Source organism: Haemaphysalis longicornis, unplaced genomic scaffold (genome assembly GCF_048455015.1).
Source record: "Haemaphysalis longicornis isolate Haplotype H1 unplaced genomic scaffold, Haemaphysalis longicornis Haplotype H1 scaffold_7, whole genome shotgun sequence".
NCBI classification, from domain to species: Eukaryota; Metazoa; Arthropoda; class Arachnida; order Ixodida; family Ixodidae; genus Haemaphysalis; species Haemaphysalis longicornis.
The window spans coordinates 40,920,005-40,934,891 of NW_027526422.1; the positions used below are offsets into that span (position 1 = coordinate 40,920,005).

The 14,887-nt window shown below is 46.3% G+C and overlaps 1 protein-coding gene across 9 annotated transcripts in view; it reads left to right on the forward strand.

Moving 5' to 3' along the window:
• Positions 1 to 14,887, forward strand: part of Rbp (RIMS binding protein) — a 394,065-nt gene that overhangs the window by 11,999 nt on the left and 367,179 nt on the right. Inside the window, exon 1 of one of the 9 annotated variants that reach the window (XM_077676859.1) lies at positions 6,084 to 6,576. The exons of 7 other annotated variants lie outside the window; for them this stretch is intronic. The gene's annotated coding sequence lies outside the window, so the exon portion shown is untranslated. Of the gene's footprint in view, positions 1 to 6,083; positions 6,577 to 14,887 lie in introns of those variants that run through there. One more of the 9 variants, XM_077676864.1, reaches the window with a different exon arrangement.

Here is a 14,887-nt window from a genome sequence, read left to right on the forward strand (position 1 = left end):
TCGTTGAGGAGAAAAAAATTCAGTCCCTGTAAGAGTCCGCTTGAGGGGATGAGCTGAAAGTGTGCTATGAATGGCCAGGGAATGGGTGTGCATACGGAAAAGGTTTTATCTCCAGGAGATAAGGAGGAGAGAGTCTTTTCCACATATATGACGCTCTTCTCAACAGCGAAGCTCTTTATGCAAATCGTAATTTTTCGTGTCCGCAGTTCAAAATACCAAGAAATTGTCGAGCGCACGCGCACGTGAGCGCGGGCCTCGCGGTGACCGCCCAGCGTCCCCTGCGCACGCTTGCCAAGCCAAGCATACCCACCTAGTGATACTGGCCAAGTTTAGCCAAACAAAAACCTGCGACGGCGGCCGTAATCGTGGCAACACTTGCCCGGAACGAGAAAGACTCCAGCGTCCGCCGTAATCGTGGCAACAATTGCTCGGAACTAGAAAGACACGTCATAGCGTACGCCCCTTCAAGGTGATGTCCAATGACTATCACTTACAAAAAATTAAGGGAGCTCACACTCTTCGAACCAACGATGGAGTAAAGGTCGTTGCGGCAGCGAAGAAAAAGCAAATCGGCTGCAATCAGGGGCTTAAACTTTTGTGATGGTCGTGAAGGTTGCGTACAGCTTCGCTATCTTCAAGTTACGCGTTAGTGTGAGCTTCCTTCATTTTTATCGTATTTCCGGTGTCTTTTGTTGCGCTTTTACGCTCCAGTTTTTGGCAAACAACGTCTCTGGTTTAAATTCGGCCAACGTCTTACGGCAACGATGCAGTTGTAAGGTAGCCTTAATTGCCCATCGTTGAAAAAGCGGCGGTGTAGTTCAAAAAGCGCCGAAGATGGCCCCCGTTGTGGAGAGTAAGAACCCCTTACAAAAATGTTAAATCTGCACCAAAGTGCGTATGTGGGTTGATTTGAATAATGTAAATCAATCAGTTTGGAAAGAAAGTTGGAGCTCGTACGAAAACCAAACGTGGTTCACTTCATTAGTAGGTGCCAAGTACGGTACCACCGGGTGCATCAGCACATTGCCAGCGGCGGAACAAATTTTTGCCTAGTGCATGCGGTGCTAACGTCAAATCGCATGACAAGTGAACGTGATGGCGCGCGAGTACAACAGACAAACCCCAGCCACGGAAACCCTGATTATTGGGAGGCTGTTACGTAAAGTGTAGCCAGTCTTCATGTAGGAGAAATTTGCGCCAAGAGAAAGAAAGACTAAAACGAAGACAGATGTACAAACGTGATGTAGCAGCGAATGACTTTTTGATAAGTGTCGCCAGGGTACGCCTTAGTTCTTTCTCCTTCAAAGCCCGTAAGCAGACTGAAGTGCTTGGGCTATGTTTCGTGGATACGGCTACGGGTTCCGGCATCTAGGCACCAGGTAACTAATTGGATGCCTGGCTGCGGCGATTTTTTTTCAACGCACGGGAAATGCAGAGGCTGATGCGGACGTCACCTTTGCTGTGCTTCGTGGTACGGGTGCTCACAATTAAGCTATAGCCCTCCACAATGAGGCTATTATCGCAGGCGCCGTTTATTTGGCTCATTAAACGGTAAATTTAAATTTTGATAAACAAGACAAACAACTTACAGGGCTATTAAGAGCGTGACTGCCAAGTAATTTTCAGGCAGTCCAAAAGAATTATTGCTACCTGGCTTCGCAGGTATTTTTAGAGACTTAACACGCGCTGAAAGTAAATGCACAATATAATAAATTAGCTCAGATGGACATCACGGATCGCCACGGTTCGCTCCACTTTCTAAAACAAAGTTCTTCAGTGAAGACAGCGAAGCCTCCGCAGCTTTGTTGGAGACGGGTAGATTTTCTTTTTGAATAGGGGCAGCATTCGCCTAGCATAATGTGTGCACTTGTCAAAGAAAACAACTCCATAGCTTTCTCATCTCTCTCTCTCTCTCTCTCTCTCTCTCTCTCTCTCTCTCTCTCTCTCTGTGCGCGTGTGCGTGCGTGTGTGTGGGGAGGGAAGGGGAAGAAAAAAACGTATGGAGTTCCTACTTTATGACAAAGGCAGAAAGTTCTCATTCCCGTGCACCGCATCATATAGGGGATATAGTTTGCACAGGTAACAGGTAGCTGAAGAAAATTGCAGAAAATTGCACGAAACGCTGCAGAACCAAGTAAAGCCACAATAAAATCGACAAGCCAACGAATCAGTTCACTCTACTTGTAAGCAGTCAACGCTTCTACAGTAGTTTCCGGGTTAACCACCGCGACGAATTGGTACGTGTCATGAGAACCAAGCCCCTCAACATTTGTTACCTGACGCAAACGCTTGATGTGTGTACAGTCACCTGGAAAGGTTTCTCGGATGGGCCTGTTTTACTTCTTTCCTCCGTTTTCCTTCGATTGTTCTATTTTTTCGGGTTTTTTTTTTGTTTTCTTATCACCTGTCCAGGCGAGAATTGGTATAGATGTGGCCACTCGCATCTCTGCCAGCAAAATAAATGCGGCACTCCAGGTGCAGGAATACTTTTGGCGCTGGCTTGGGAGATAACAGGAATTATGTGGGCGTGTATTCTTCACCGGAGCAGTTGTGTAAGAGCCAAGGCGGGAGGGAAGGAGCCAGTGATGACGTTGGACGGCGCATTCAAATAAACAAAAAGTTTGGTCGGGTCCACTGCCTTCCACCCCCTCCCCCTTTAGTCGTTTTTGTCCATACAGACCAGTGACAACTGAAAAAAGAAAACACCTAGAGGGACAAGCCTACAGACATAAGGGTACATTAAGGAAAATGGTAGCTATTACTAACTGGCTGTAGGTTACCAATCATCTTACAGTAAGAGTCTGGTGTAGCCAATACATTACAAAAAAGATCTCGAATGGCACCGCTGCCTTGTCTCTTGGCTATGACGCTTCACATCAATAGACTTCCACTGACTTGTTGACGAAATATTCCCATTTACTATAAATAAAACGAATTCCAGCGGCAGGGTGCGAGATCGCTTTGTCATAAGCTATAAGCGATCGCTATGCCAGACCTCCTATCCCCCCCTCCCTCCACAATTTGTCGCTTGAAGCGCCAGGCTAGTAGTGTCTCACATATATTTAAAGCGGTAACTTCTTTTAATCACTTGAGGAAAATTCTGGTTGTCCAATTTTTACCTGTCTGACTGTCCCCAAATTCGTCCAGGAAGAATTATACAACTACGCGGTTTGGTACGTCGAGCGAAGTCCCGGACTTCGCTGTGGGATGGGAGAGACATTCGGGGTTTATAGTTATACTCATTTGTTAAGTTAAAAAACTCGCTTAATATGGTTGGTAAGTGACACTGTACTTCAAATATTCGTCGTATCTCAGCTGTGAGATTGGCTTTTGGCTTTCCACGACACTTCTATACGCGGTTAGAAGCACACGCAAGTATGATTCCGAACATATAAAATGAATAACCAATGATTGCGTTCAAATCGGTCGAGGATCGCAATTCCGGCGCCTGGCAAACGGCTCTACGCAGTGGCATCACGCGATGCAAGCAGGACGTTGTTAACTGTCACAGCGCAGATCAAATTCTCGTTTCACTAGTATTCCTATAATACAATTTCATGGGTTCAGCTTCACCACAGGGAAGTCTGTTGACCAATCGACGCAGTCAACAATGAACTTTCGGCGAATGACGGTGTCGAGCATACGATTTGTCTCAAAAGTTCGGCACAGCTGTGGCATCACGCAATGCAAGCATGACCTTCTGCATTGCGCAAACACGCAGAGCAGATCCCATTTTTGCGTAAAACGGTATGCACGTTACATTCATTCGCCCAAATTTCTTTGTTAGCGGCGTGGAATGGTCACTGGCGTGCATTGAGGTGAAGGTGAACCATGGGATTTCTTACAGTGCAAATGGAAATTGCTCTCTGGCACGCAGCGATCTGACGTATTGCTGCGAAGAAGACCTACGACACGCCCTGTGTTTCAGTATACGTTAACCTTGTTTGCAGTCGTAATAAATTGCTGCTAACCGGCCTGTGCAAATAGCACAAGGCTGCTTCACATCAGCGCTCAACTTTTCCAGGTTTTCTGAAAGTTTCACTCCTGTTATCGCGACTGTGTCAAACAGATCACCCGGCTTTTCATATCCGTATTTTTCTTGCAGTTTTACTCCGTTTTTACCATTGCAGGTAATATTAAATCGCAATATTTTGCGCAAGACGAGATCATGCGTTTTCTGGAGTTCGTACAAATACAAGCTGCAGCCGACAGTTGAGACGATGCCTTGGAAATGTTTCGGATTATAATTTGTTCTGGGACGTCGCATTGAAGTTGATAAGTTTGTCCGCTGTACGTTCGCTGTACTTAGAGGCAAAAAAAAACTGATTTCTTTGTTTTGTGTGTGCGTGTGAATGTTGGCTTTATTATTATTCGCATGGAAGCATATACAGTAGTAACCAAATTACTTTTCTGTTTTTTTTTGTTTTTGTTTTTTCAAGTTGATGTTCGTTTAGCTCCTTTCAGCATCGGCTGAGCTCCATAGATTTCATAGCAACCAAACACAACCTCAATTTCGTCTCAAACGTGACGTGGATGAAATCTGTAAAGTAATAAAAGAAGTAGTATTTGCAATGTCCAGTTATACCGTAGCTTTCTTCAAGTAGGTCATGTATGATTCACTTTCATGCATGAGAAACTGGGAAAAAAACTGAGGCAAATATTTTGCACGCCTTGAATGTTCTATCGACATTTTGTTCCTCGCAGAGTGTTTCGCACTTGAGAGTCACAGTGATAAGTTGGGGGCCGAAGAAAAGTATAAAAAAAACTGTGCGGCGTTCAGGGCTCCGCTTTAAGTAGTTTCAAGTGAATGGCAAATTTCCGTCAGTGTCATTGATTTCCTTTGTCCAGCTTGAGCGCTCGAAATAACGTTGCACGAACAAAACAAATGCAACAGAATCCGTGGATTCCGGGGACAAACATTTTATCTTATTCCAGGAACGAATAGGGTATGTATAAACACCTTCCAGAAATTTGCGTTTTATTTTCATAAATGAAGGAATAGCAGTCCACTGAGTAGCGTTAATACCACTTGAAACACGAGAGCCTTTGACACAGATAAATTGTTCTCCAAAGGGTTGAGTGATAACAGTGTCAACTTGGCGGTGCTTTTGCGCTAGAAATGTCTCTGGATGCTGGCATTGGGCGAGACGGCCACGTTACGACTGAGAACAGAATCACTTGACTGTCATTCCATTATTGCTCTGTTTCCTTCAAGTATGCATATGTCAATCAACCACAGCAGATTTTCGCAGGCTTTCGCTGAAACAAAAAAGAATTTCGTAATTGGCAAACTACTAATTCTACGGTCACATTTATAGTCTAGACTCAGAGTAGTTCCAAAACTTCGCATTATTGCGCGCCGTTTTGTTTGCTTGGTGAGAACCGCGTTCCAGTCTACAGCCTTAATTTGTTAACCCACAATATTTTTCTTGGTAGCACATAGGCAACAGATAGGGCTTAATGCCGGTTTTTACTGACAGTGTTACCAATTCTCAGAGGAAATACTGGGAAGTATTCATTTTTTACGCTGAATCGAGAAACCCTAAATCTGAGTGCCGCAGTGCAACTTTGTAGGGCGCAGACGGAGTACTAAGGCTTAGTGACCGCATAATCTTATTCAAGGAAAACAGAAACGATTTTTGGCGCCCTTTATGTTCGCGTTTGTGATAATTATACAGCACGGTTGTTCACGTTGCCGGCGTCTAGACAACAAGATTTGAAAGCACCGCGAAACGCTGTCAATGTCCGCCCTATGCGCCCAGCGCTCATTGTATTGGCGGGCTCCTCACGTGTGATCATATAATACTTTCTGCAAACCACTCGCCAGACGCCTTCCTTCGTTTCCGGGTTGCAAACAAACGGAGAAAATGAAGGAGCGAAAACGGGCACGGCCAATGCCGGAGCTGTCAGCTGGGTTTGGCTGCTCAAGGAAAGAAAACAAGAGCAATAAATGGCAGTCAACCGAAAAAATGAAAGTCGCGCGGGCTGCCATATGCGAGAACAAAACCGGCCGACGAAAGCACATCGTCTGGCAACCACGTTCGCATTCTCTTTTTTTTTTCTGTTTGTTTGTTTGGTTTTCCACTTGGCGCGCCTGTCTTCTCTCCTCGGCCTCCTCGCTCCCCGGGCGACCAATGGGCGGCCAAGCGCTCGGGTCAGCCGTGCAGACGACACAGCGTGCCGGCTTCCCGCCGCGTCTGCTAGGGCCGCGCGGCTATGGTGGGGCGCCTGGAAATCAAACCTGTGGCGCGGTGGATTCAGCGGCCACATGTGACCGAGCCAACGAACCGCTGTCTGCTGTGACACCAGCGCTTCCGCGGCGACGAAGACGATGCCCGGTCGGTCGGGAGGCGTGGGGGCGGTGGTGCGGTGACACGACAGGTTGGTCGTCCGTCGAGCGCGTGGCGGTGTGTGCGCCTGTGTTCGCCGCTGCCGGTGTTTGTGTTTGGTGCGCGAGTGCTGTGTGGGGCGATGCGTCTTGTGCCGTGGATGTTGTTTCGACGCACGCATGCTACGTCGCCGGAGACTGGCTAGCCTGGCCGTAACACCTGTGGCTGACGGTTTCGGCCGCTGACAGTGAGTAGCGCACTTTCGTATTCCAATCTGCAGCATGCTGCGAGCGCGATCGGCTCCCGTGGACGCAAGCCGGTGTCGTCGTCTCTATTTGGCACCCACGAAAAAAATCTTTGAGCTGAGTTAAACACCGCAGGAATGCTCGTGAACGTGGCCAGATGAGGCGTCCATGTGACGCTGGGAATTGTTCTTTATGCGCGACGAAGTAACCTGCACCGCGACGTTCCTAGCGTTGGACCATCCCTCGACTGAAATATTGGACACGCTGGTACTCTGGGCAGTGAGATAATTACGGCTTACGATGATTGGAGTGACAGTAGTCGCTTCTGCGTGGTGTTTTGAAATAGCGCATCACGCGGCAGGCCTGTTACGCGTCTGTTTGTACGTATTTTCTCATCTCACGACGACACCCTACAGCCACCAAAAAGGATTTTTCTCGGAAGAGCGATTTTCGTGCTGTCTTCTTAAGCAAGGAAATTCGATGTTGCTATGTTGGTTATCTGAGCGCTTATAGCAGTAAGTGTTGCTTATTGAGATCCACTTCGCCACGCTTCAAACTATCGACAATCGCACCACCTAGGCAACAAGTTTTTATTATTATTATTATTATTATTATTATTATTATTATTATTATTATTATTATTATTATTATTATTATTATTATTATTATTATATGTTTCCTAGGAGTCACTGGATTGCACGAAGAGGCAAGTATCGTCTCCTGGTGGCGATTTTGCGGGTCAGAGGGGCAGGTGATGGGTGGTGATTTTCTGTGTCCTTGCGTACTTTAATGCAACGCAAAATACGCTTCATGCTTACATTAAATACAGCTAAGCTATCGTCTTAACGCAAAAACTGCTAATGCTATAGCTCTATTCGTGTTTTCTGTGTGGCTAAAAAGATATTCGTTTCTTCGAAATGCGCCGAGAAAACAAGGATTTCTCTCTCATTTTGTCTTTAGAAAGTAGTAGAAAAACGTGAATAAATCGTAGAAATAAATCGGAGACTAAATCGTAGAAATAGTAGAAAAACGGGACTAAATCGTCACCGATAATGCAGCAGAATACTGTGGCAGCAATATTAAGATGCCCACACAGACGCAAACATCCACACCCACGCTCATGCACACGCAAAAACAGATGCCGAAGTGTGCAACCTTGTCTTGTACCCGTGTAACTTATTCATGAAGACAGTTCGGGCTGTTTCTGTATAATGTGGTGGATAACTAGGTGTGGTGTCGCTTGTAACTTTTACGCAAAATTTCGGAACGATATCAAGTGATCAGGGATTTTTCGTTTCGTTTCCTAGGTGGCTACAGTGACATCTACCGCAACTAACATGGCAACTTTACCGCCCGCTTTAGAGAAAAGTTGGAAACGCGCTTATAGGGGGGTTTCTCAAGGTATACAGCATGTCGGCCACGATTGCGGTCATTCCTTCTCCAGGCTTCATAGTAGTAACGAGCGCTGCCTTTAAAAAGAAGGCCATTTCAACCTTCTTTTCATCCGGCAATTGTCACTCCAACGCGCACCAGGTCCGAAGGCGTGAACTAGAACCTATACCACACTTGTAACCTCTACGCGCTAAAAATAGGCAAATTCGTCTAATGTTCTCATTGAAGGAACAAATTCTAAGACTTTCTGCTAAAGCTAGAGGGATGAAGTCTTAAGGTAGTTTCCCGCAACGACAATGTCCCAACAAAATGAAATGGATTTATTTTTTTATTCGGAGCACCCCTAAAGCCCTCTACAAAGGTATTGCATATGGGTAGGGGGAGAAGGCTAAGGAAGAATATGTAATTTTTAAAAAAAATATGAAGAAGGAAAAAGAAGAGAAAGAAAGAATATGCAATGTGAAACACTAGAAGAATAGGTAATGTTCACCGAATGCCACTCGTTACTCAACGTCTCTGCTGTCTTATAACGTGTGCGGTTTCTTTTGTCCTCTTTGTATTGTATTACATTTTTTCATTGTATCCCTCACGAACACACGGTTTTGATATTGGTGCTGTGATAACTAATCCTCTTGACACGGAATGAAATGTTTTGTTGTATGTATAGTTGCTCCCAAGTGGCACCTCCCTTGCTTCCATAAGAGAAAGCTCTGTCGGCAATGAGGCTTCCCCCCTGTGTCACAGTGTCATCTCGGAACTGGCCTTTCCTGAATCATGCGTCATTGCAGCAAGGACAGAGTCGCATGTTGAAAGCCTGTGATACCCACTAAATCGTGAAATTCGACCGCGAAGCCCGCTGTCATCCTCACCCATCTTTCATGTGGCCTGCTGACGCTTCTGTAGACGGCAAGTGTCTGGGGAGATCCTAAGTGATAGCTGGTTCAAGATCCTTTAGTGCTCCCACGGGAACTGTTCTGTAAGTCAGCTTCTCCCTGAGACCTCAGTAGTTTCACGCTGAACGGGAAGCGTACCGTGATGGGGGACAGAACAGAGTCGGAATTGTAAGTTATTCCGCTTCGAAAGAGTCCATTTTGGGCCCGTTTCAATCGTGACGTAGTTGCACTTGTGAGGTATCTGACCAATGACATGCACAGAAACCGACGCCCCGCCTTGGTTCTGCTGCGTCACTTCCGGGTCGTCTTCTTCCAGCCAATCAGGAGGGGTTCGCTCGAAATGGACACTTTGAAATGGACATGAAATGAAAAAAACTGGGAATTTCACCGGGGAATGGAGCTGCGGACGTCAATCGCTCATTACGTCTTTGTGGGGTTTGGTAGCTTACGTTAGTCTAAATTGTGCCCCTCGCCATTCAATCTTCAAAACAATGACGAATCATGTTCATTAGTCTGATGAGAAGGTGCTGCGAAGAAAATTGGTAACTCGATTTTGCAGTTTCATCTTCATAGACTAGTACGAGCGGGCAATGGGGCTTACCATCTTTATCAGTCAACAAACTGCGAGTTGGAACTCGGAACCACGATGAAGTTTACTTCAGTTGCGAAGTCCAAGACCCCATAGCATTGTTCTGTATACGCAACGAAAAGTATCTCGGTACTTTGGGAAACCATGCGCTGAATCGCTTCAGTATCGTTTCTTGGCTATATGAACGCGCCAAGCAAGCTTGGAGTCACGCAAGTTGGCACAAACTCCATTTTTGAAGCCACAATATGGCTGCTTAAGGCATGCTTGCCAAGTCCAGGGTATATGCGGACGAAATATAAGGTGGACAAATTTAAAGCGAGCTCTTTGCTCCTTTAATGTTGGAGGGTTTTCGGGCAACTTGAGGTCAAATTGCAGTATCGATGTGTCTTTCGAGGGAATGCATAGTGGGAACTTAAGAAAGCGTACGCTGTAAAAATATTTACATCCTTGAAAATTTAGATCACTCTCTATAACTAGCACCATCACATCGCAGCAAGAAAAACAAGGGAAAACAGCCTTTTATGGTCTTTTGTCAGTAATAAATCCTCTAAACACTATTTAAGAACGCAAGAATGTACCCTTTTAAAGGGTGTTTTAGTATGAACTAAACTCTTGCAAAGGGTGTTTTTGTTTGTTTTTTGATAAAGTGTTAGGGTGTTAGTTATACACAAAAAGGGTGAGAATCAGTTTACAATGTATCTGCGATAATGTTTTGCATAAAACAGTTGCAGTGGGACAGATATTTTACTGTTTTACTGTTGTATCGGTGAAAGAAGCTTCTAGGTGAAGAATATGGCGCAACCAGTGTCGATATATGCGAAACATGCTCGGAGGACGAACAGATGCTGGGTATTTGGTTTTAGTCCAAACAAATGTTCTCGTGTGCGAGGTTCCGTCAAAATATTTACACGTAGCATTTCATCCGACACCTTCTCCCGAGTTTGACTCAGCACAGCATTAGTCTCCTAAAACATGGAGGCTGCAAGCGCGAATACCTATTCGAAACTTTTTGTCGAGACCCAATTGTTGTGTTGATATAGGCGTACATCCGTTGTCGTTTTCCCTCGCGAGGATGTCAGAGTTAGCGCCATCATCCTGGGACTCTTAACGGCGCTCGAAGGCGGTCTGCTAACGTCCAGTGAGGCGCAAATGATTCAATGCGTCCGGCATTGAAGCGAAGCCGGTCGGCGAGTTACAAACGGACGCTTCCCTTCGCCAGTCCACGGCACAACGCAGCGCTCTGCACCAGCACGAACCTATAGCGCTACTGTCTGCGCTCGGTGAACGATCATCGAGCGCCCGGCTCCCGCAGTTTTATTGACGGTCACGCTCTGGTCATTTCACGCGAAGGACGTGTTTTCTTATGGACGCTAGAAACACACAAACGGAACAAACTAAAAGGGGGCGCAAGAACAACAGGCGCCGCAGAAAGAATGGAGGAGACTCGATTTGAGTCGGACGATGCTCCTCCCCCTCCCTTTTGTGCCTCCTCCGTTGTTTCCTTCTGTCGGGAAGCGCGAGTGGAAGGGTTTGGCTGGTCGCCCCATTCAGAAGTTTACGTCCGGTTTTGGAAGCGAAACGCAGCGCCCCGAACACAACGCGTGACAGCGGAGAGTGAGAGGGAAAGGGAGGCGGAGGAAAGGAGAAGTCGGGCTTTCCGGCTGAGCGCCGCATCAGATTGAAAGCGCGCGCGCGCTCGTGCGTTGCGCGAGCAACAGTTGAAAGGATTGCAGGCGGCATAAGAATGGTGGAGAATCCAAAACAGCCAAGGTGACCAAAAAACAGGCAAGGCAGATTGAAACGAATAAGTGAAGAGAAAAAAATGGAAGCTAAAACGTCGTTAGAAGCTAAAACATTGTTAGATGTACAGGGCTGAGAAATTGGACATCAGAAAGAAAACTTTCTGCGATAATTCACAGGGCAGTGCTTTGCTTTTTGAGGCTAGACCAGGTTGCTTGCGTACTAAGAGCTTTGTGGGGAAGTATTTAAAAAATGATGGGGTATGCGTAGTCTGTGGAAAAGAAACAGAAACTATGCTGCACATAGTGTTAGAATGTGAGGGTATCCATCCAAATCTACATGAAGCGAATATTGGGCTTCCAGACGCCCTAGGATTTAAGGGTATCACAAAGGAAGTTAACTTAGGGGCCATCGAGGCGACGAAAAGAAGTTTAGAATTCTGGTGGACGAAAAGCAGAGAGGGGAATATTTCCTGGGACAGTTACCGCCTGTAACAAAAAAAAAAGTATTTTGTGCCTAATAAGTTTTTTGTGCCTGCCCTAAGCAGCGCTAGTATTAAACGAAGAGTATAAAACATAGGTATATTAGTCCTTTTCGGTAAGATGACGTGCACCCCGCTACAAAGGGGAAACCAATAGCAATCATCATCCTCATCAAAGCGGGTTCCCGCGAATATTTCCTTAATGAAATGCGGTGAAGTGTAGTAAACATTATAAAAATGCGCCTCAAAAGAGATGCGGTCGCCAATCGGTAGCGAAAGCTTGCAGGAAGCCGCATGTTATGCGAAATCATGATTATTACGCGAAATCATGATTATAATCGCATGAAATCATACGATTATTTCGGCCAACATATATGGCACGTGCATGTCGGTGAAGAGCGTGTATATACGCTGGAAATAGCCCTATACTTTTTGAGAACTAGAAATACTGTGTGTATGTTGAAAGCGTACGTGGGCTCACTATCTTCGACCTCGGCTCAACCTAAAATCAGTTTTGTCTACCTCACCTCAGCCTCATATTGAGAAGAACGTATGCATGTACAAGGTCATTTCGTCTTCCGTAGAACGTAGTCGACCTGGAAAGAATAAAGGGACCCTAAACAGACGAAGACGAAGTAGACACAAAGGACATAAACAGGCGCCATTGGAGCCTGTTTATTGGCGTTTGTATACGTATTGGCGCCTGTATATGTCCTTTGTGTCTACTTCGTCTTCGTCTCTTTAGCGCCCCTTTTATTGCTTCCAGTGAAGCATGAACCAAATTGCTCAACAAGTTTTGTTAAATCATATAGTAGACCTCACCACAAACACGATTTGCGCTCAGGATCAAACAGACGAGACAACCTTCACTATGTAATCTCCAGGTTTCTTTTAGGCGTATTAATGCACTTTATGGATGGGAAACATGCACTTCACTACGTAGCATGATGTGCTAACATTTATTCAACACATTTAGCAGTATTCTACGAATTGTGAAATGCTACCGGGAGCGCGCGCATTTTGAAAGGAGATTGCTACGAATGCGTGCTATCGTCTGCCTTTTCTCACCTAGTGGGTGTGTCATCGCTGCAGTAGTTTATAAACATATTAAGTCCGAGAAATTGCAATAACAGCTCGTGCCATGTTCGAAATATTCCCAGTAACGCACTACTATTGCCGCGCGGAGTAACACCCGGCTGCGGTGATGAGGCACAGCAGCAACTTCCGTTGCTGTTCATAACTTGTACCCGAGTATAGAGGCCTGACGATCTAATAGGATGTTAAAAGGGCCATGCGACCGCCGGCGGATTCTGAAGCCGACGTTACGCGACCACTTTAACCAGATCTGGCGTCCACCTCATCAGCCTTCATGACAGAGGGCGTGACAAGAGCCGAAGATACTCAACCTCAGGGCGTACCCCGGTTAGCTTGTTAGAGGTCGGCTTTGTTACCTTTTGTGCTCTGGGTGCGGTGGGCTTGGTGATTACGTCATTTGGATTACGAACTTCTCCTTCCGCAATCGAAAGCAGACGGACATTTTTTTGCGTCATCTCCAGAGACTAGAAGTGTCGGACGGCTACAACTTATGACGCCATTTTTTTAAGGAGCCATTCGATTGTGCGAAGAAACGTGTTTCATCTCCTTGTGGAGTTTTTGCAGGTCACAGAACTTCGAGGTAGTGAGGACTTTCAGAGTTTGTGATACGTTGTTCTGTTGCTCGGGGTAGCGACAGTGGAATGTTGACGGAAGACTAAATCGACCGAACCGTAAGCAAATATGTGCCAGAAATCTGGTTAGGACATTTTCTCTGTTACAGGCCTAAGATGTTTTGTTAATGTGTGATGATGGCTAAGCTTCTGTTTTGAGTTACCTGCAAAACAATCTTCTCATCGTGGCCGAAAACCTTTTGGGAAATACTGTACATCAAGGGCAGTGGCGTAGCCAGAAATATTTTTCGGGGGGTCTTATACGCCGCCGGTTAAAAAAAAGGAAAGATACCTTGCGGGAACATCATTTCATTTTCGTATATAATTTTCTTACCTTGTTTTTACAGATTAATATACCGATGCGAGTACGAATAGTGCAGACAAAAAAGAAGGCCGAAATCCGTAGGGGACAGAGGGGGCAATGCACCGCTCAGAAAAGTTCGAGGGGTGTTCGGACACCGAACCCTTTCCCTCCGGCTACGCCCTTGGTGAAGGGCGTACAATAAGACCAACGAGCGTTCATGCTGTCTGCTGTGTGGTTTGCGCTTTAAACGCCCAATTCCATGCAAAACGAACTGTAAATATCAAACAACGCACTATAGCTATTGCGTAACTGTGCAAAACTGTTTATATTTGTATCTGTTGGAACAATAATATATTGAGCACCGCTGACACCGCTTCGTTGTCAAGACAGACGTTGTAATACTTTCGAAATAAATAGCACACAGCGCATAGCAACACCAGGGCTGCACTGACTGTCAGAAAGCGTACCCTGCTCTATCCATTAATTGCTCCTGAGTCAGTGGCTTCGCCAGTGAGTCGTAAAAATGCCGATTCATCTCTGGGAATACACGCGGCCGGCGCGGCATGACGGCTTTTCGTTCGGGCAGGCATCCTGACACGGGTCTCAGCTGACAGGGTTCGTTTTTTGCGTTGTTTTAGAGCAAACGGATGCCACATTTGCGCAAACGTGGCATAGGCACTGCACGTATACGGGTACGCAAAGTTGCTCCTGAAACCCTCGTGCGCAGCCATGTAGCTGTAACTAACGGTTGCGATGCCAGAGGCGCAGCAAAGCGCGTAGCCAGGCACAGTGTGGTATGGTCACGCGTCAATACGGCTCCGCGATAGTTACCGCGGCCAGGCAGCGCTGACGGGTCCGTGCACGCGCACTTTCCCATGGCACGCACTCGAGCGTGGGCAGTCGTGACGATACACCTCTACGGTCCCGTTTACACTAACGCGGTCCGTCCCGCCGAATGACCCCATCGTTTGACCCCGTTATTTCGGCGATGTCGGCTATGACTAGAAGGAGGCAGGGTGTCGGAGTGAAAGACAAAGCGTTTGTCAGAACAACGGATCTCTGGGCAATTGCTGTAACAGGAAGGGACGAGGGGCACATCTCTGCTTGCTCTGCTGTTAAGGTAGTTATGACGGGGACTGCGGGGGAGCGGGGCCTGATTTCTCTCCACAGTGTACGTAAAGAAGTAGTAGAAGAACACCCCGAGCTTA